The sequence below is a fragment of the Poecilia reticulata genome, chromosome 10 (genome assembly GCF_904066995.2).
Source record: "Poecilia reticulata chromosome 10, P_reticulata-male-v2, whole genome shotgun sequence".
Lineage (NCBI taxonomy): Eukaryota > Metazoa > Chordata > Actinopteri > Cyprinodontiformes > Poeciliidae > Poecilia > Poecilia reticulata.
In genome coordinates, this window is record NC_088839.1 from 22,340,964 (window position 1) to 22,361,940 (window position 20,977).

Genomic DNA, 20,977 nt, shown 5'->3' on the forward strand with positions numbered 1-20,977 from the left:
GCAAGCTTCCACAGATGTAAGTTCTTATTTAAAATACTAAATATCCAATCACTACTGTAGCTGTTGACATCAGAAGCAGCTGTCAGTGTACAGGAAAATAGATCTTTTCACATTCTGTTGTATTCTTGGCACTTCCAGAAGACTTTACACGGCCACTCCTACATCTTTCCATGTTGTTGTATTTTTGACACAGATAAAACATTGTGAATGTTGTGAATCCCCTCATCTAAGCAGGTAGGCCACCACCTAGTGAGCTACTAAACTTCAAACATGAGGAAAATACAATGCAATTAACAGCCTGAGCTGCGAGCCATTTGCACTGAGTGGTGTAAAACAGCTTGCTATGAGTTGGGGGAGGTATAACAAAGCAACATCTTTCACTGTGTGAATGTTTGATTTAACCATTAAACCCATTTAGATACCAATCGCTGTTCAACCCATGATCTGGATAGTTCGACACAACATGGCAGTCCACTTGGATGTCAGACAGGCAACCCAGAGGCCCATAGAAACTTTGAAGCAGCTACAGAACTATGCCGCTCAGGAGGGAGAATTAAGAAATCTCACCAACCAAATTAAATACGTTTTCCTATTAATGCAGGTATTATTTTTTATTTGTAAAGTCAACTTGTTTCAGTTTATGAATTTATTTTTTTGGGCTTTGTCTCAAAATTCATTAAATTAATCTTAAGAAAGCTTAGTGAATACAGTTATATTTCAAGTCTAGAGAAAACTTGTGCTGTCACTGTTTGTCTGCGTTAGTTGCTTAGAATTAAAGCTTCCTTTACTCCATTTGCTTTTTAGATTTTCTGTATTTGTCAGAGAAAAATGATTAGAAAAACTGTCAAATGTTAAATCTTGCATCAACTTTCTGGACCTCCAAGTTGGAAAACTGTTTTTTGCAACATTTTGTTTTTCACAGGCTGAGAGAAAAGCTGCCTGTTTATTGGTTTTTAAAATTAAAAATCATTATTTTATTCCAGGCAGCACACGCAACGAAGCAGAAACACCACAAGCAGAACAACATAGACAGGTGCATTAATGTTGGTTATCAGGGTAAATTGGTTATATTGGATTTGACTAAAACCTCCTGCAGCCCACTCAGTCTGTATTTAGGGGGGTCTACATAAGAGACAAACCTCAAGTGTCTGAAATGAAGATCTGATTCAAAATTTTACATCTTCTTTTGCATATTAAGTATTAAAGGAAACACTGGAGATTAAGGTACATAGTTTGAAAGAGACTTTGATTTTAGATTACTTAAAAGCTTGCTGTTTTCAAGCTTTTTAAAATAAAATTTGTTATGCCTTTTGATCTCAGCTGGATGCATTTACTTTAATAAAACAGCTTTAAAAAGACTAAGCAATAGAAGCAGGATAATGTATTGCTGACGTGGTTTGTATTTTCCCAAGAGAAAGGTATGTCTTACATGATAATCTCTCTTTGAAGTTTTACAACATCTACTTAGCTTCACAGACAGGTCTGGCTGTGATTCAGGTATTTATAATATGAACTGAAAATAACTATAAATACCCCGCTGCTATGCTTTTCATCTGTCTAAAGTTTTTATTTGTTTGTTTCACTGTGAAAATTGGTCTATTTGGATCTTACCTTCATTTTGTTTTAGTTTACTTGAGACTAGGGCTGTATAAATAAATCGATTCGGCGATATATATCGATATTTTCCACCCTCGGAAAGTATCGATTTTTCATCCGCGAGTATCGATCCGTTAAACCACAGGGCTCTATAGCCTTATAGCTCTTTTTAACGTCTAGTTTGTTACAGCGTAGCAGCAAGACCCCACCTCCCTCAGTCAACATGAGCTTAAAGTGCATATTATAAACTACACACCAGTTTTTAAATTGTGTTAATAGGCCAAGTATAACCGGAGTTATGCTAAAATTAGTAAATCATATTTTTCTGATTGTCAGAGAAATGTCAAAAGCTCCGCCATTCCCCGGCTTTTCCGATTATGTGAGAGGCAATGAGCTTCCAAACGTACAAAACGAAACATTAGTTTCCTGTGTTTTTGGAAATATAAAATCTTCAATAAATAACGATGGGCTGTATTTTGTTGCTGAGAAACGAAGTAAAGTTGCGCAAGTAACTGTAATAGAGAAGCGGAACGGAGACGCGTAAAGGAGTAGCGGCGCGAACGCAGCAGTGAGATCGCGAAATTCAGGCAAATTTCGACTGGTAGCATTCACTTCGTAATTAGTTTTTAGCTTAGCGGTTTCTGTTCTGTAAATAAAGGATTACCTGAAGAATGAACATGGGTTGATAACATCCGCAGCGGGCGAGCAGCAGCGCTGTGTTTTGAGCAGGAAGACGAAGAGGAAAACCCCCCAGCCGGAATCCGCGGCGCAGTGAGGATTTCCATGATAACAATGGCTGATCGATCATTCTTATTAGCAACAGACAAAGAGTATCAGAGACTGAGAGAACGATGAGATCCTGGCAGTCTGAAAGGCAGCTACTCAGAGATCCAAGCAGAGGAATAGCCGCGCTGCGTAGCTGCAGAGAGTCGATCACTACGGGGTGAGGCGGAGCCACGACTTTAGCAGTTAGAAGAAAGCAGCTTACAGCCACGGATGCAGCCACAGTGTCCAAAAGAAAAAACACGCAATTACTTGCATATTGAGAGTCTGCAGAGGCTGATAATCTCCCCACTCTGCTCCTGGATTACCGTTTAAACTTTTGAGTTTTATGTCAAATCCACATGAATTAAATGACAGAAACTAATTCTCTCACTGCATCTTTGATTAATTTTGTCCAGCTGCAGACTGTTAGACTGTCCAATCAGAGTTAGGTATTGTGTAGTTGGTGCTTTTAATCAGTTTTCAGTTAAGTAAATTCAGGTCTGTGGAACACAAAATGTCACTAAAATCACCGTTCTTCTAAAATCTTTCAGAAAATCGTAAAAATGCACTGAATCGTATCGCTCAACAAATATCGTGATACATATCGTATTGTGACCAGAATGTCGTATATCGTATCGTGAAATTATTGTATCACTACACCCCTACTTGAGACTATGTTATGTTTAAAGCAAAATATGTCTTTATGGCTTATATTGCTAAAGAAAACTTCAAGTTTTCTTCTGTGAAAACTCAAAGCCTCCATCATGAAACCTTTAATTAGAGCAGCACTTTCTGGCAGATTGGTCTAACTTTCGGCAGCTTGTTTAATTTCATGAACTCATAACGCAGAACATCTTGGTGTAAATTTAAAAACTGTGTCGCTGTTTTTCAAAACCCTTCCTCGAGCAGATGCAAGCACTTGCTTTTACTAAATTCCCTTTTTTCGTTCCAGAGAGTTTAAAATGTCCTCAAGTGGATTTAGCCAAAAGAATAAAATAATTTCCACACGAAATAGCCGCTAATCCCTCTTTTCATATCCTTGAAAACTTACTTTTAAGTGGAAAAAGGCTGGCTGATTCATGACTCTGAGTAAACCTTGGTCTGACTTTGAGTGGAGGGGGAAGCATAAGTACCATACCAGTGAGAAATGAAAGAAGATGAAAAGGAGCAGACAAACACACACAGCAAAACCACCACTCGCTTTCACAAACACACGCAGCATCTAGGTCTCTCTCTGAGCTGCCGAAAGAGGTAACGGCTGCTTACAATATAGTAAAATACATCAACTGTAGCTGCGTAAGAAGTTTTTCCACTAATCCCCTGAGTTGCACTTCTTTGAGTGGGAAACTAAATATCTGTGTCTGAGGCCTGTCACACAGCTCCACATCCCAGCATGATCAAAACCCCCTTCGGCAAGCTTTCACATTGTCTGAGACAAGGGCCTCCTTTGAGAGCAGAGTGTGAAAGAGGTGGGCCGGTGGCGGCTGTGCAGAGGGGGCAAAAAAAAGTAGGAAGCAAGGTTAATCCCACGCTGTCATTATCCTCACTCCAGAGCCAACGGTCTGCCAGCATCCCGGTAATGAAGGCCACGTACGAGGATTTACACCTGGCCCGGACGGCGTCTTCCCCAGTAATTACACACACAGAGAGCCCGCTTTTACCTTTAGTGTATACCGCAGGCTAAAAATAGTCATCTCTAGTTGCTCTGCACATCTGTAAATGTGCAGGAAAAGCAGCATCCGCAGCACTTCAGCCTCTCCTTGATAATGATGTTTACCATTACCGAACAACAGCTTCCAATTCCTCCCAGTACAGAAACGTCCGCAAAACGAAGGGGCTGATTTCACAATCTATTTGTTTAATTGGTTAAGATTTCCCTAAGGGGATGAAACTATAATGAAGATACTATTACCTGACAGAACAACATAAATCTCACAAGTGACAGAGCTCTGTCAGTAAATCTTTTAAATCCGTCATAATTTTACGACTGGAAAATTACGCTTTGGAATGGCAGGAAAGAGAAAATTGTGTTGATCCTTTAAATTTCTTGTCCTAAAAAAATAAATAAATTTAGAAGAAAATATTTGGGTGGACCGTGCCAGGAAAGTCTCCCTGTAGACTAGAGCGCTCGTGTTTTAACAGACATAAAAGAAAATTGGCAGGGATCAGTGAGTATCTGCTGTGCCCGGCTCTCAGCTGCGTCTGTTCACATGGGAGTCTTTATGACTCGTTATGAAATTCTAAAGTTTCCCATGAAGCGCCACTGCTGTCTTCCGCGTTTCCGTCAGAGAACACGTCCCAGCATGATGAGTGAACCCCAACCTTTCCCCTCTTCCATCCTCTTGCTTCATATTACAATGGGTGCAGGGTTTCCCACATTATGTACAATGAAAGCTTTTAAACCATGTTGCAAAACATTATGACTGATTATGACTGAATAGGTTGGACTCACTTCCTTGCTTTGTTACTTTCACTAGGTAGGAGCAGACAACCTTTCTCACAGTCTCGTATGAAATCAGGGCAAACATTTTCTAATTTATCTCAGAAAAATGTTAGTAAAATTTCATAATAAAATGTTCTTGAAGACAACATAATATATTTTGTTTAAAGTTAGAAGTCTACATACAAGTTGGCATACAATGACATGGTTACGCCTTAAAATAATTTGGGAAAGTCCAGATTAAGATGACTTTGCTTTGTAAGCTTCTGAAAAGTTGAGTCATAACATCTGAGTTAATTGAGTGACAGTGACAAATAAATCAGTCATAATATCAGGAAGAGGACTATGGACTAGAGACGTGCCGATCAGGTTTTTTCCTGCCGATTCCGATCACCCACCGATACTGATCACATAATTATTATTTTTTTAATCATAAGCACTACCGGTTACATTATGTGGAAAAAGGAACCATGAATTCACCTTAATTTAGACAAAAACTTGTTTTTAATAACTTTTTCCAAGAACTAAACAAAACAGGCATTCTGCAAATTGTACTGCTATCGGTAATACTATCATTAACAGACTGAAAACATATGAAGGCTCTGAAGAGGCCAAATAATTAAAAGAGTCAAAATAAAACCTCTCAACATTGCCAAAAAATTCAAGTATAAAACTTAACATTCAAAGGCAAATACAGAATCCATTACAATAAACAATCCTGAGTTTGCATGAAAACTTCCTGTTAGCATGGCGGCTAGCTGATTACTGCTAGTTCTGATTGGCCGTTTCTGACTGAGCAGAGTAATTATGCAGAACAGGGAGGAGAACAATTATTTTTTCAGAGATTATTTGTCTCATGTTAGGACAGCGAAAGTTTTAATACGTATGTAAAATGTATTTTTTTAAGTTAGATGCTGCAGCTTTAAGCAGAGGTTCGGTGTGAGAGTCACTACCAGGTGGAGCAGAAGCGGCGCTCCGTCTGCGAAATATTACTACCTGTAGCGCGGAGCAGCGGTTCAACAGCGATAGCAGAACCAGCATCTTACATCGCAGCTTGAAGACTTAAATAATTTTGCAAGTTATTTGTTTAGCTTTCTGACCGTCATGCTAATAATCCAGGTGAGTGTTTGTAGCTGTGCGCTGCTTTACCTGCTATCTGATCGCTCCATATGTCTTTTTTACTGCAGTGAGCCTCGATGTAGCCAAACTCCGTCATGTATGGCATTGTTTTTATGCCATATTAGCTTCGTTGTGTTGATGCATTTTGACCTGCTTCACCCCACGTGCTTCAATTTTCCACCGCAACACGCAAACATCCCCATTCACTCAGTGCGTTATAGTTCCTCATCGCTTAGGATTTGTTGCTGCGCGTTTGCGCAGCGTGAAGAAAAGAAGAGACCAGCTGCACAGGCAGGCTGCGAAATGAGATGCAGGTGATCGGTTTGTGTGATCGGCAACAAGAGACCGTGATCGGCGATCACGGATCATACACTTTTTCAAGGAAATCGGCCAATTATGATCGGTGGCCGATCGATCGACACACCTCTACTATGGACCTCCACAAATCTGGTTCAATTTTGGTACAGTTTTGCTTGCCAGCCAAGGAAGTCCATCCCAGCTATAAACTACAGGGGCAAAACCAAAATGTTGAATGTTTTTTCTTCTTTTTTGCTGTAGGTTTTTTGGTTTATTTGGCTCCCCTTTGGGTCCTAGGAATTTCAATTTATTTTAAACATTTATTACACATATTTAGCATTAGTAACATAGTATATTTATTCATAAATGTACATTTATAACACTTTTGATAAAATAAAACAAGGCTCTTTTAAAATCTCTTGCATTTGATACATTTGAAACTGATTAAAGAAGAAAGTTCCATGTTTTTATTACATGCAAGAGTCTGTCCAGCACACTGGAAAAGTAAAACAACCTTTTAAAGCTTTAAAAGCAATTACAATTTTAATAGCATTCTATTAATGTTGCGTGAAGTGTGGCTAAAAAAAAAAGTTACACACTGCAATATTTCTAAATAAACATAAAATGGTTATTTCAGACTTATTTTAAACTATGGGAACAATTCAGTGTTTGAACCATATGGAACAGTTCAGTGTAAGAGTCACTGCCCTATTTTAAACTAATTGTAGTTTGGTTAGATGTTTTTTCTGAATCACTGGACCACATCCTGGAGGAATACTGCAAATGACACTTCATACATTAGATGCCATCACAAAGAAAAAACATTACACAGAAATATTAAATGTTCAATCTTGAACCCACAAAACTGTTTCACCCAGTTAAACAAGTTTTGTGCAACTTAGAGCGGGGGTTGCTTACCCAGGGGCCCAAACAAGCTAGGACAGCGTCTGACTAAATCACACAGTTCAAAAGACAATTCACCAAATACTGAAAAAATTGTCAATTTTGAATATGAAAAACGATTTAAAAAATCTTTACAAAGTTTGTCATCTTTTGTTAAACAGGCTCTGTACTCAAAATGTCTAAAGCAGGCGACGTTTTGTCATTTTTTTTTTAATATATGCAATTACCAGGTTTTAGCTGTATTTGCAACACAAACGTTACAAAAGGATGAGTTGTTGCACAATTACTGCTTTGGTTGGTTTCTGGAAACAAGTACTTTTAATTATACAAACATGTTTTCTCCTCAAGAATTTTCCTCAACAACTCCACCCACTGAGCCTCAAATGTGGTTTTGATTATTTTTTGGAACAGATGTAGACATCTGTTTGATTGTGTTGTGTGGTCACCGAAACTACGTGAATTACATCAATTTCCCAGTGTAAATATTTCCAAGTATTACATTTGTAGTGCAAACTGGGAAGTTGGGTTTACCAGAAACACTTTCTAACCTGACCCAGGCCAGCAAAGTTGTTGTTTTTTTAGGGGCATGCAACTTCTACTTTGAGCAGGAGCCTAAATATGAACAGTGAATCTAAATGTTTCAACTTGGCAACATTACAAATCTCTGTACCACAATACAGACCATGTTTTCCAAAGCTGGAAACATGTTTTCCAGCTTTGGAAAGCTTTGCAGAGAGTTTCTTTGTTGTGGCTAACTACAAGAAGAAAGAGAAATACAGACTAACATTTTCTGCAGTCATAAGGTAAATTGTTGGGTGCTGGTTCAATCCTAAATAGAGTAAAGAAAGAAACTTCTGTTTTTGCTTTTTTCTTTTCTTTTGCAAAAATTTAAGTGAAAGGGGAAAAAAAGTGCAGTATGATAACATCTATTTCTGCAACTAAGTAGCTTTAGCATGCTACAAAGGAATTGTTAAGGTATGTTTCAGAGTCACTTTTTACAACATTGATGCAACTGGCTGCAGTGAAATGTCACAACAGGGAAAGTTGTTTTTCCCTGCTATTGTATTTTGTAAAACATTTGTAGTCTGGAGGCTTGCCCAACGCAACTGCCTAAACTCACAGCCCGCATTGATCAAAATGGACTGCGCTGCAGTTCCAAGGCTCCCAAACTGCAGAACATGTAGGTTAGCAATCGACTATATGCTAAATAAAGAAAATAACATCCTTGCACACAATCCAAGAAATAAGAAAAGCACAATGTATTACACCATTGTGCATGCGGGGCTACACTGATGGTGCAGGAACACACACACACTGGCTGCTGTGAGGAAGACAGATGGTCTTCTGAAACACTTAAAATTCCTGTAGAACCACTCAGGCCTCAATCATTCCCATTGCATTTCATTTTGAATGTGCTTAATCTTAAATGACAAAATCATGGACAAAAACTAATAACTGGGACACTCCAAACATCTTACTGGTAGATTCTCCTGGTTTAAATGCAAAATATATATGTACATAAAGAGGCACCGATTTCCATTTAATTTCAGTGTTTTTACTGGGATGATATGAAATGTACCACCACAAAGGAGTGCATAATTATGAAATGGAACAATAATTATTTACAAATAAAACTTTCCAAAGTGTAGCAGGCAACCGTCTTTACACTCCTGATCTTTCATTCTCACTATATAATACACTCTGCAATTATCTTGAGAAATCCCCTACTTACTTAATAGTCACCTGTGTGTAATTTAATCTGAGTAAATACTGTTTTGGGATTTGTTCGTGCACAAACAGCAGCTGTAATTACAGTGAATGGAGGTTCAGGTAACACAGGAGGGCTGTATGCACCTGCATGCCACCCTTTTCAATTTTTTATTTGTCATTAATTTTAAAGCAAGTGTACTGAGACGCAATCATTCACCACACAGAGGGAAAAAAAAGCAACAGGTGCTCAGCTACCATAAGAGTAAACAGTGTCTTGAATAAAGATAAAGGACTTTATACCAAGTTTATTTATTGCACCATCACATTACATTATGAGGTAGGGCAACATGGCATTATGAGGTATTGATATTTATGCAAGGCACTGCATTTTTTTAGGATTGCATTAAACAATGTAATGTCTTGGTTTTCAGCCATTCTATTTTAGAGAAAAAAGAGCTACCAAATGTTTTTTTGGTGAATTTTAAAGAGTTCTGCTGTGGACACATGAGGTTGTGCTTGCTTACAGACTGAAGGAAGGGAAGACAAAGAGCCTTGTGCAACTTTGCATTGTGTCCAAAGGTGGCTCTGAACTCTGCCACAGAACCACCTTTGGACATAAGCTTTCAATACAGATTGGGGAGTGGCATGTTTAAACAGGCAACATTGGATTAAAAGAAAGCATGTTTCTGTTTTTCCACACAGCTACAGTATCAGAGATCCAAATATCAAAACTAACATTTTCATGTACTTTTGCAAACTTACATTGTCAATATCTGGAGCACTCTTTGTTGACTTTTATCTGAGACCATGTGAACGTAGTAGTTATGAAAATAACCTATTCATATTGGTAATATTGAAAGTTTAAGTGACCTTTTCACATCACTTACAGAGGGCATGATTAATATATGTTCCATCAGCAGGTCACTCCACTTGAACTGTGGTGATCTGCAGCTTCCAGTAGCTTCTTGGCTGCTTTCCTAATAAATGTTCTAGTTTCCTCGTCTGTCAGTTTACATTCATGCGACTGTTTGTCCACTTCCAGATTAAAACACTGCTCTTTGAGATCTGCCACACTGGGGATATGGTTTTATAACCTAACCCTCCTAGCTGTTTATACTTAGGTTATGTTACACACAGGTGGTCTCTGTTTAGTTTTTTGGTGCTTTATGAACAGGATTGGTTGCACAGGATTGTGTTTGGTGGCATCATTGTAAAGGGGCAGCAAAAAAATGTGAACCTGTAAGTTATGTGGTTTCTCACTTAATTTCATTACTATATAACGGCAAAAGCAAAACATTGTTATTGGTTTTAATGTGACATACTTAGAGACAATAAGCGTAAACTGAACGCAGGATAATGCTTAAGAAGAAGTGGGAATGGTCCACATTCTCTGCAGGAAGTGGTTGAGGTTAAAGCCACCAACTCAGAAATAGAAAGAAGTTGTTACCACAGTCAGTTGCATTCAGCTGAAGTTTAGGAAGTTAGTTTCTAAATTCACTTAAAGTATGAAGGTCAACAATAAACATGCTTATTTAAATGTTTTTCTGCACAGCCCTGTCAACAGACTTGCTAGGTATTAAAAACAAACTAAAAAAGTTTGGTTATTTATTCCTATGGGGGCTCTGATCACCTAAAGAGAGGACAGAATGTTGCAAATATATGCTCATTTAGGTAGTTGGCTGTTTTCTGCATTACAACCTGCTCTCATTGATCCAGTTGCTGTATTTGTGAAAGGATCCAAATATAGAGGCTGCACCTGGAGACTGTAATTGGCTTCAACATGCCAACTTTACCAGTCATGTGAAATACCTGCATAACCTCAGGGAGAAGCAACTCGACAGACACAAAAACTTAGTACAAACATATGAATATAAATAAGGATTCACATCGTACTGACCTTTACAATTGCTGTAACAAACCCCATGATGTGTTCCTAATAGAGCTGTTACATTTATTACCCCAGCCAGACCCAAGAAGAACCTCAGAACAGACAGTAAATGTGTAAATATATGTATATATTTCTTCTTTTTTTTTTTTTAAAGAAAAACTTCTTAAGCATCAGTGGTGGTGCAGAACTCAAAATCTGCTGTTCTGCTTGACGGTCATCCGTGTAGCCAGATCCAGTTAACATTTCAGCCTTCATATGGGGATATCTGCTGCATCAGTCCACTATTTCTCTCTGTGTGCTTATTTCTGCATTCATTGTTACTTTGATAAGAGCACATTATCTCCCCAACATGAAACTTTGAATATCTGGACATCTAAAAGCTGTATTTCAAACTGTTCCTCATTTGAGAATGACATCATGTTCAGTGGTTGCTGAAAATGATGAGTGAAAGAAAGAGAAAGAAATGCATTTAATTAAACAGATGCAAAAAGTGAATGATTTGCATGTTTTGTGTGCAACAGCTGCAGATTCATAGCATACTAAATTAAACCGTGGAAATAAAATAATAGCCTAAGCAAAGAAATAAATAGGATTCCTCCTTAGGTGCTTAGAAAAACAGTGAAGCATTATGTATAGAATACATTTCCACTGTATACATTTTAAAATATATAATTTGCTTCTAAAAATAAGCACTACCAACTGTATCCTGGGGATGCAACTATTCGTCTCAGATAAAAACCTATAGAAAACAGAACATGAATAAATAAAAAAAAATATGAGGTGTAACTATGCTTATCGCAACAACACTCAGAGAGCCTGCAGGACTGAAATTCTGTCCATGACAAAAGCTAATCAGTTCCTGCACAGAAATGTTTAATGCACCTCGTCAAGCATGGCTTTGTTGCTGTATAATATTGTGTTCTACCAAAATATTACGTTTGAGGTTAATTAGAAAAACATGATTTCTTCTTCGAAATGAGTGAACACAGCCAAGATTACAATACAACAGCTGAAAGTTTTGTGCTCTCTCTTTTAATAACAAAATTATGTTCTTATTAAAAATTTAAAATATTCATAGACGGTATGTTTTGTTAGCAGGCAGGAAATACAGAATAAATAGTTCTCAGTCATGTTGATTTTAAAGTAACTATCATGAATAAAAGTGAGGGAAATGTGTTAAGAAAAGTTTGGCTTTTTTTGGATAATCTGTTCCTTGTTCACTTCCACAATGACATTGTTCTGTCTCAAAGGGAGACTTGCATCTAAAAGAATATTTAGAAGTACACTTGAGTGATTTACCTTCAGCCTTCTACAAAATAAATTTCCGAGAGGAACTAGTGGATTTTCTGTGGCTCTGCTTCATGTATAAAAACCACTTTACCGCCAAGAGGTATAAACGCCAATATTTTAGAAATAAGCAGGGCTTTTGTAAACATTTTATTTAGTCCCATTGGGTTCACTCTTTAGATTCACAAAAGGTTGAGGTATCCAAACAGTATAAATGAATTGAATCTCCGATTCTTCAATTTCTGAGGTTTATTTACTGGGCTTAGTCATGAATATTTGCAGAGAACATTAAAAACATTCATAGCTTCAAACAATGACTCTAAAAAAATATACAGTAAAACTTTGGATATTCCATGAAGCAATGTTCCATCCATCGTCTGAAAATCGAAAGATTAAGCCACGATTGCAAACCTGCCAGAGATAGTCAAGAAGTCTTTGGCAACTCTGGATGAGCTTCACAGATCCACATTTCACATAGCAGAATCTGTTGAATGAAAAACTTTGGCAAAGTTGGCATTGAGGGAAGAGTTGAGAAAAATCAAGTCTTCACTGAACAAAATCTGCCAGAACCCATGTGCAGAGTTTGCCAAGAGCCATGAAAGACATGCAAAAAAACAAGTGCAAGATAGTGCTAGAATGATCCAGTGAAAATCCACCAATGCTGATAGATGCTGTCCATCAAATCTAACCGAGCCTGAGAGATTGCACAAAGAATAAGAAGTTAATTTCCAGAAAAATACCTCAAGAGCTCTGCTGCTGCCGTTGCAGCAAATGGGAGTTTTAAAAAGTATGGTCTCCGGGCCAAGTAAAAATAAAAAATATATTTTGTGGTTGTGTGACTTGTCAAAGTGCGAAAAGGCTCAAGAACGAATGTTTTTGCATGGCACAATGTGAATTAAAAACCAATGCAAATACCACTCACTATATGTGCACCATCTGCTTTCTTCAGTTCTTTAGTCAACATATTCTCTGAATAATAACCTGATATTAAAAACGTATGAGGAAGTGGTACACTAAAAATTAAGCTGATTTTATGTTTGGTCTTTTTTATGAGTTTGTTTGAAAAATAAGCTCAACCATGCATCATGACCATGCATAACACTTGTAGAGAGCCTAAATAAGGAGACTTCAGTCAGCAAAGCATTTAAAGATTGTTCCAACTTTCTCATACTAGACTGACAAATAAAACATTGCAAGTAAATTAAAGTGTTTTCTCATAGCTGTGATGTCTGATCTTTGCCCAGTTAAAAGATCGCTGAGCCTCAGTTGCACTTAGAAGTGTTTCAGTTTTACATTCATTGAAATTGTGGCTGTGTACTGCTGATTTCACTGCTGTGTCTAATTAGTTGTGTTTTTACATGCAAATGACTCAGTGGGGGAGTGTCCACATTCTTTCATGGCAAAAAATAGGAGAGGAAATCAGGTCTGGGCAATTATATGCAATACTCCCAACAAAAAGTTATCCCAGTACCAAAAAAAAAAAGAAAAGAAAAACTAAATAATCAAAGGGTCCAAGTAAAATACAAACACAATCATGTTATTTGTGTGAAATCCTTATAATTAAAATAAGAAAATATGCAAAGACAGTCATAATGAGAAGAAACATTGTGTTGCTGTAAATTTAGATCTTCACCTGTTTAGAAACATAAAATTCATCTTCATTCAGAAAACAAAACTACTAAGTGAACTGACCAAAACAGAACTGTATAACAGGAGAGACAAGGCATTACCAAATTGCAAAATACTAAATTTTCATCTTTGAAGAATATGGTTCATTACGATTTCTAAAGTTGAAATCAAGTGCTTTTCAATATCTTTAAAGCAAGGAAAGTAAGTTAGTGAAAACAAACAGCTGCATATAAGAAAACCACTCATCTGTAATAGAGGAAGGTTCCAGCTTGTTAAGGAGGATAAAGATTGGAAGCAATGGAAAAAAAAAAATCATGTGCTTTCGATGAGTCTAGGTTTATTTTGTAACTGGAATAGACGACAGGCAGATGAGGAAATGCATCCATTGCATCTTGTGTGTTCCCTGGAAGCCTGTGAGGAAAAATTCAATCTGTTGTGGCCAGATTCAATGTAATAGTATTCATAGGACGCATTTTCTTGCAAAGGAACATTTTGCATCAAATCTCCAGTTAGACAGAGCCTTTTTGCCATCAATGTGCTCAAAGTGATTGGCAGTGGAGAGAATAACTCAATATTATCTTTAGAAACACACAGGCCCCACGCAGCAGAAATCACACCTGGCAAGTTTGTTGGTGAGAATGAAAGCAACAGAATCACATATTATATTTACAATAGGCAACAAGAGAAAAAGGCAGGAAAATATGTCTTTTACAGGAGTGTGTATTTTTCCAGGTTTATTGAGACAGAGTAGTGGAAACTTAAGGAAACATTCATTTCTTTTTTCCCTCCTTTTCCACTGCATCAAGCAGATTACCTGGGTAGAAATTCACCTCAAAGTATTAAGTTTGACTAACCTGACCATTTTGTAGTGGCCAATTGTGGCGTGACGTTGCTAAGAATTTACGATTTGAGGAATATTCCTTGCATTATGAAGGACATAAATCTTTTTTATAGTACATATCTGCTTTAACGCTTTTTAAATTGGCCTGCATTACATATTTTTTTAAATAACTGACTTTTGCTTTCAGCTGTCTGAAAACACAAAGTGTGTAAATCCTCCAGTCTAATTCCTGAGTTTAAAAAATATTTATTTTAGAGTACTGCTTCTCAATCATGATCCTCAGACCACAGCCCTGCATGTTTTAGGTGTTCTCCTTATGCTGCACACCTGACCTGAATGAGTGGGTGATTAACAGGCTTCTGCAGCACTTGATGGTGTGCGGGAGCTAATGCTATCATGTGAATCAGGTGTGCTGGGGCAAAGGCATCTAAAATATGATCCGAGGACCGAGACTGAGAAACACCGTTTTAGAGCATTTATGTTCTGAGGAAAATTAAAAACAACTACAGCATCCCAGGAATGTGCATCATTAACAATGACACACAGCGTACACAGTGTTGATGTTTTCTTATCTTACTGTCAGAGTGTGACCTCTGTGGAAAAATATCAGAATTTGCAGCTATGAAGCACTACTCTGTAATTTCAGTCTCAGCTTCCATTCATCTCTGCTCCGTCTCAAATTTTGCAGAGTTAGTATCCCTAATATACAGAAAATGTGTACCAGTTAGATTTTGCTGAGAGTTAGGAGTGACTTTAACCAGATTACAGAGTGTACTGAATGGTACAGAACAAACAGTTGTGTGTTTATCAGTTTTTCACACATGTGGCAAACAGTCTTCAGGATACAGTAGGATCATGAAGAGTATAAAGGGACAACCATTTCAGCATCAGCAAACATTGACTTTTTGATTTACAGCCAGTCCTTAAAAACTAGAATATCTATTTCCGAGGGAGACCTGATAAGAAAGCGAACCATTACACTTTACAAGGTAGAAGTTAATATTAAAATACTAACAAAATAAAACAGTCCGAGTCAGCATGATCAAGGTCTACGTGTCAACATTAAATGAAACTAAAGAGCAAGCATAGAACTATCCATTCCAGGTTTGCTCAGTCCAAGTATTTTCATTAAAATAACTGTTAAATAGTTATTTTCCTTTTGTAGCATTTAACCCAAGTAGCTAGATAGGAACCCTCGATCAAGGTGATGGCAACACTCTGGGCGGGGAATGTTTCACTAAAAGACAACTACTGGTAAACAGTACTTTATGATTTTAAAATATAGTGCTCCTTCTAATAAACAATAAAAAATAAGAGCTACATTATTTTAAACCCACTAAGAATACATTTCGGCTTTTAAAGCTTGTTTTTAGATGCAACAATAAAATTAGGAAGCAACTCAGAAAAAGTTTATCAAAAGTGGAATTTAGTAAATGTATCAGGATATGCAATAAAAATGAATTTGCTATATGCTGCAACACAGGTGGAATATCAATGAGTATTAATCCTAACTAAAAACGAAACAAACACAGAATTTCACGGACCGGCAAAAATAGTTCCCCTTTAAATTCAGTTCAGAACTTGACCATTTAAATTACAAGTCTTTGACTGAAATAAACAAACTCATTGCAGGCTTGATGAATAGCTTGCACTCGTTGTGACCCAAAGCACAAATGGTCGCTTCCCTTGAAACCAGGCAGAAAAGAAATGCATGTGCTTTAGTTTACTCACAAATCCTTTGGGTTTAGATGCGAGGGGTGGATGAGGCCTTGTCCTTGAACACGCAGGTGCACTGAACAGGTGAGTTGAAATTTGCGTCACGTTAACATGGAGTAAACTGGCAAAACTCGACCATTCAATCCACAGCAGAATAGTCCAGAGAATACCTCTCGGTTCAATGTGTGAAAAAAGTCTCTGTTTAGCTTAAGATATCTGGCCAAGGTTAATCAACTCTACATAGAGTTACTAAAGCACATGCTAAACGCTAACTCGCGATTAGCATCATGATACTCTTCTAGCATTTCATTTATGCACAGAAATCATTTGCAGCAGGTACTCACTCATTCAAAGGTTAAATAGTCCGAAACAAGAATGTAAACTCTGGAACCACATGTATGTCATGACCGTCTTTTCTTAGCTTAGCTCGTTCAGCCTCCTTCTAGCGCAGAACGGCAGTCGAATCTCTCAGGCTACTTTTCGCCTGCCTCCCTTTGGTCCCGCCCTCAAACATATGATTGGACATTCGATTTAGATCAACCAATGAAATAAAAGAAATGCAAGACTAACAGCACAACAGTTAAGTTGTGGAAATAACTTTTTTTTTTTAGACGTACATTTCAAACATGCTGCAAATAAATCGCATTTTACACCAAAATAAATGAAAATAATTTATTTAATAGCTCATAAATTGTTTAACTCGATTTCTTGTACTTTTAACCCGAATTACATGTTTTACAAAATGTACAGTCTGGTTTTAGGAAAAAACATAGTACCGTAACTGCCACTCTAAAGGTTATTAATGATCGTATTGAGGCTCTTGATAGCAAAAAGCATTGTGTTGCTCTTTTTATTGATTTATCAAAGGCATTTGACACAGTAAATCACACGCTTTTAATTGACATTCTACACAGGATTGGGCTCTCACATCAAGCTACCATGTGGGTAGCTGATTACCTGTCAAACAGAACCCAGAGAGTTCAATTGGCCGGCTTTGCTTCTTCTAATAGTACGGTTTAAATGGTGTCCCACAGGGCTCAGTTCTTGGCCCACTTTTATTCTCTATTTATATAAATAACTTGTGTGAAAATCTGTCAAATGCTTTTTATCATTTTTATGCAGATGATTTAGTGATTTACTGCTATTCTTCATCACTTCTACAGGCCATTCAGTATTTGCAGTCTGCTTTTACTGTAGTTCAAACCCGCTTACAAACTCTGAAATTTTTTTTTGAACGTGGATAAGACAAAAGCAATGGTTTTTTCACACTCTAGAAAACTACCAGAAATCCCTCTACTGCTTAAAACTGCTGTAGGAACACAAATTGAGTTTGTCAGTAATTATAAATATCTTGGCTTTATTTTAGATAAAGAGCTTTCTTTTAAAAGTCACATAGCAAATTTGTTACCAACACTGAAAATGAAGATTGGGTTTTATTACCGAAATGGTTCTTGTTTTTCTCTTAAAGCTAGAAGTAAATTGGTAACTGCAACATTCCTGCCACTCCTGGATTATGGTGATGTTTTATATATGAATGCTTCGACCAAATGCCTTCAATCATTAAATACTGTTTATCATTGTGCTTTAAGGTTTGTAAACGGTAGCAGACGTCTCACACATCATTGTGAGATGTATGCAAAAGCTAAATGGCCTCCTTTAAGCGTACGGAGAAACAATCACCTGATGATCCTGATTCATGAATCTCTACTCGGTTTGGCTCCAGCATACTTAAACTCTCTTTTACATAGATCTGTTAATTCCCATTCTTTGTGCTCCAACAACATTTTTCTTTTGCATGTTCCACGTTGCCAAACTGAAAAAGGAAAGCAAGCTTTCAGTGTGATGGCTCCTTCAGCCTGGAATCAGCTCCAGTCTGAAATCAAGATATCAGAATTGATTTCACTGGACTTATTTGGAGCGATTCTTAAAAAACAGGCAACGAGATTCTACTAAACAATGTCACTGTTTTTAAATTGTTTTATACTGTTTTATACTTGTGCATATGTATTAATCAATTTTATTTTGTAACCAGGTTGCTGTGTACTGCAGACTTCTGCCCAGGTCCCTCTTGAAAATGAGATCCGGATCTCAATTGGGGATTACCTGGTTAAATAAAGGAATAAAAAAAATACAAAATTACACCCTTTGTACTTGTTTTTAATAACTGTATTAATAGATCAACAATTACTAACTCCATTATATGTTAGCCTCCTTAGTCTTTAGACAGGGGTACACTTTCATGTAAATAAGAGTGTCATTGAATGGTTGGTATTGGCCATTCAATAAGAATGGTTGGTATTCTTATTGATATAAATAATTAATACTTTTTTCTATTTACTATTTTGGTTTTCCACCAAGCAACTGTACAGCAGTCTTGGAGGAAACTTCCGACGCTTAGTGTAACAAGAAGTTTATTCGTTTACTATGTCAGAGCAGCAGGTGAAATCAAGAATTACTTCCTTTCTTTCATCAAAATAAGAATCTCAAATGCAGCTTCAACTGGGTGTCAAGCTGAGAGCACATACCTTGATGTCTGGGGCACACAATAATTTGGAATTACTTTATGAGACACAGATGACATCTAACAGCATGTCACAAGACAGATTTCTCTTTGGTGTGAAATATTAATGTTGTGAGACGTTATGCCACTAAATTTCTCTATACCCTTTTCCAGCCTAAAAGTCACACCTTTTCTATATTTCTGCTGGTCATGCGACTTCTTGTCAAATTGATCTTAATCAGTCTTCTTCAAACACCTTCGCAGCAATACCTCTACACCTAAATTCTTATGTCAGACTGATAGATATTACATTAACATTTTCAAAGTAGTTCAAGAGTGCCATTTGTTCACCGTAAAGGATCATTTTCTAGAGCTACAACTCTTCGTCCATGCCTTTTGACATTTGTGTTTAACTAAGTATGAGAAAAGACACTGAGGTGGCTTTGAGGGTATTTACTGCCTGTGAGTATCTGCTATTGTCATGTTAATATGATCGGACGCCTCTTAGCCTCAAAGAAGGATTATTTTGTACGATTCAGCTGAATTTACGTTTCTATAACAGAGACGAGAGCAGAATCTGAGGATTACTAAACTGCATCAAAAAAAAATCAATGTGAGGAAACTCATGGCTACATCAGCACTTAGACTCTGCACTCGGAAGCAGCAAAGCACATGCGTTTGCATTCTCCACAAGGGAAGGATGTATTTAAGAGGCGTATTTGGCCTTTTGTTTGCTGTTTGCGGTGCCACTGTATATGTTTAGAGCTGCTTTAATAGGGAAGATGGCCTTCACTTAAATAACCAACACTGCAGAAATTTCCGCAGACATGGATAAAATCAGAGACAACCATGCTCAGCTGCAAAAGCACTCCAGACTTTTTATACCTTATGCATAGCATCAGTGTGGAAAACAAGCCTTAACCTCCAATTCACAAAAAAGATGCAGCTAGAGCAATCAAAAAATACTTTTAAAAAACAAAATTAAATGAACAGACACAAGATTTATGTGATATCATCAGAAATGTGCCTGTGGAACTGGAACACTGTCTTTGTCATCATGTTTTCATTTAGATGCCCAATCTGTTCGTCACAGAGATTTTACTGCTTTCTCAACTCTGCAGAGCACAAGTGACACAAACCGGTCAGGTCTCTGACAGCAGTGATGTGTCGCTTACTCATCATCACTTTGAACTCACTGAAACTTGAAAGGTGAGTCAGGGGAAATTGCGTAATGCAACAGAGGTTTGAATCAATATTTGCATCTCGGATTGGAGCAATTTTCGGAACCTGTTGTCGCTGAACTGTTGGTGGAAAAAATGTAAAATCTCCGGGTGGGTGGGGGGGGGGGGGCAACAAATATCTCAACAGATGGTGAGATTGTGTAATTTGGACTCAGTGCCTGTTCACAGATGCATTTGCAGTTTGGACAAAGGGGGGGGGGGGGGGAAGAATGCCATGCATGAATAGCTGTCTGTCTCCTCCTCTAATTTTTACTGAAAGTATAGTTAAGAGCTCGACAAGGCTTAAGTAAATTGACTTTTTCAAATCAGATCAACTTAGCCCTGGATCACCAACTCTATTCTCTTCTTTTCATGCTCTTCACAGGGGAGTTTAAACAGGGAAGCAAGGAGCACAATGACATACATGTTCTGCCTGAATTTAAGAGCGCACACAACTAGCTTTTAAAGTTGTAACATTTATCTTTTTATAAATATTAATAAACTTTGTTTTTCTCTTTAAACTTTTGTCTTTGTTTCTGGCAACCCCCATTCCAGGATAAGATGTTGGGGTCAAAAATACGGAGGATTATAAGATTTATGAAATTATGAAAACTATATTTTTGTAGCCTGTCAACCACACTGGCCAAAAAGCAAAAAATAGTTGTGGGATGTATTTTATTGTTTATTAATGAAAAAAAAAAAAAACATTGTCAGCTTTTGAGGTTTATCTGATCAGCACTAAAACAACATTTTAATGAAACAAAGCAGTGATATTTTTATAGAAAAGGGAGTAAGTCGCAGGAACTGAAAATAATGTTGCACATGTTTGCCTTGTTAAAAAAACATATCTACAGTTTTTGATTTTGTTTTTTTTTCTTATCAGTCTGGAAAAAGCTTTTAATCTTCTCTCTGTGACATGAACAGGATGTGGGGTCACTCTTTGTTCAAAAATGCATGCTGTGTTAAGCCAAAAATGACTTTCTGTGAATAAAAGTCACTGGATGTTTATGATATAATTTACTAAGAAATTGAATGAAAGCAACAACAAAGAAGGATGCCAATAGAA

The 20,977-nt window shown here is 37.2% G+C and overlaps 1 long non-coding RNA gene across 1 annotated transcript in view; it reads right to left on the bottom strand.

Moving 5' to 3' along the window:
• Nucleotides 1-16,762, bottom strand: part of LOC145553109 (uncharacterized) — a 117,628-nt gene extending 100,866 nt beyond the window's left edge. Inside the window, exons 1-2 of the long non-coding RNA XR_014089320.1 lie at nt 16,536-16,762; nt 16,207-16,267 (exon numbers count right to left, since the gene is read on the bottom strand). This is a non-coding gene — a long non-coding RNA (uncharacterized LOC145553109). The remainder of the gene's footprint in view (nt 1-16,206; nt 16,268-16,535) is intronic.
• Nucleotides 16,763-20,977: the final 4,215 nt, after the last annotated feature.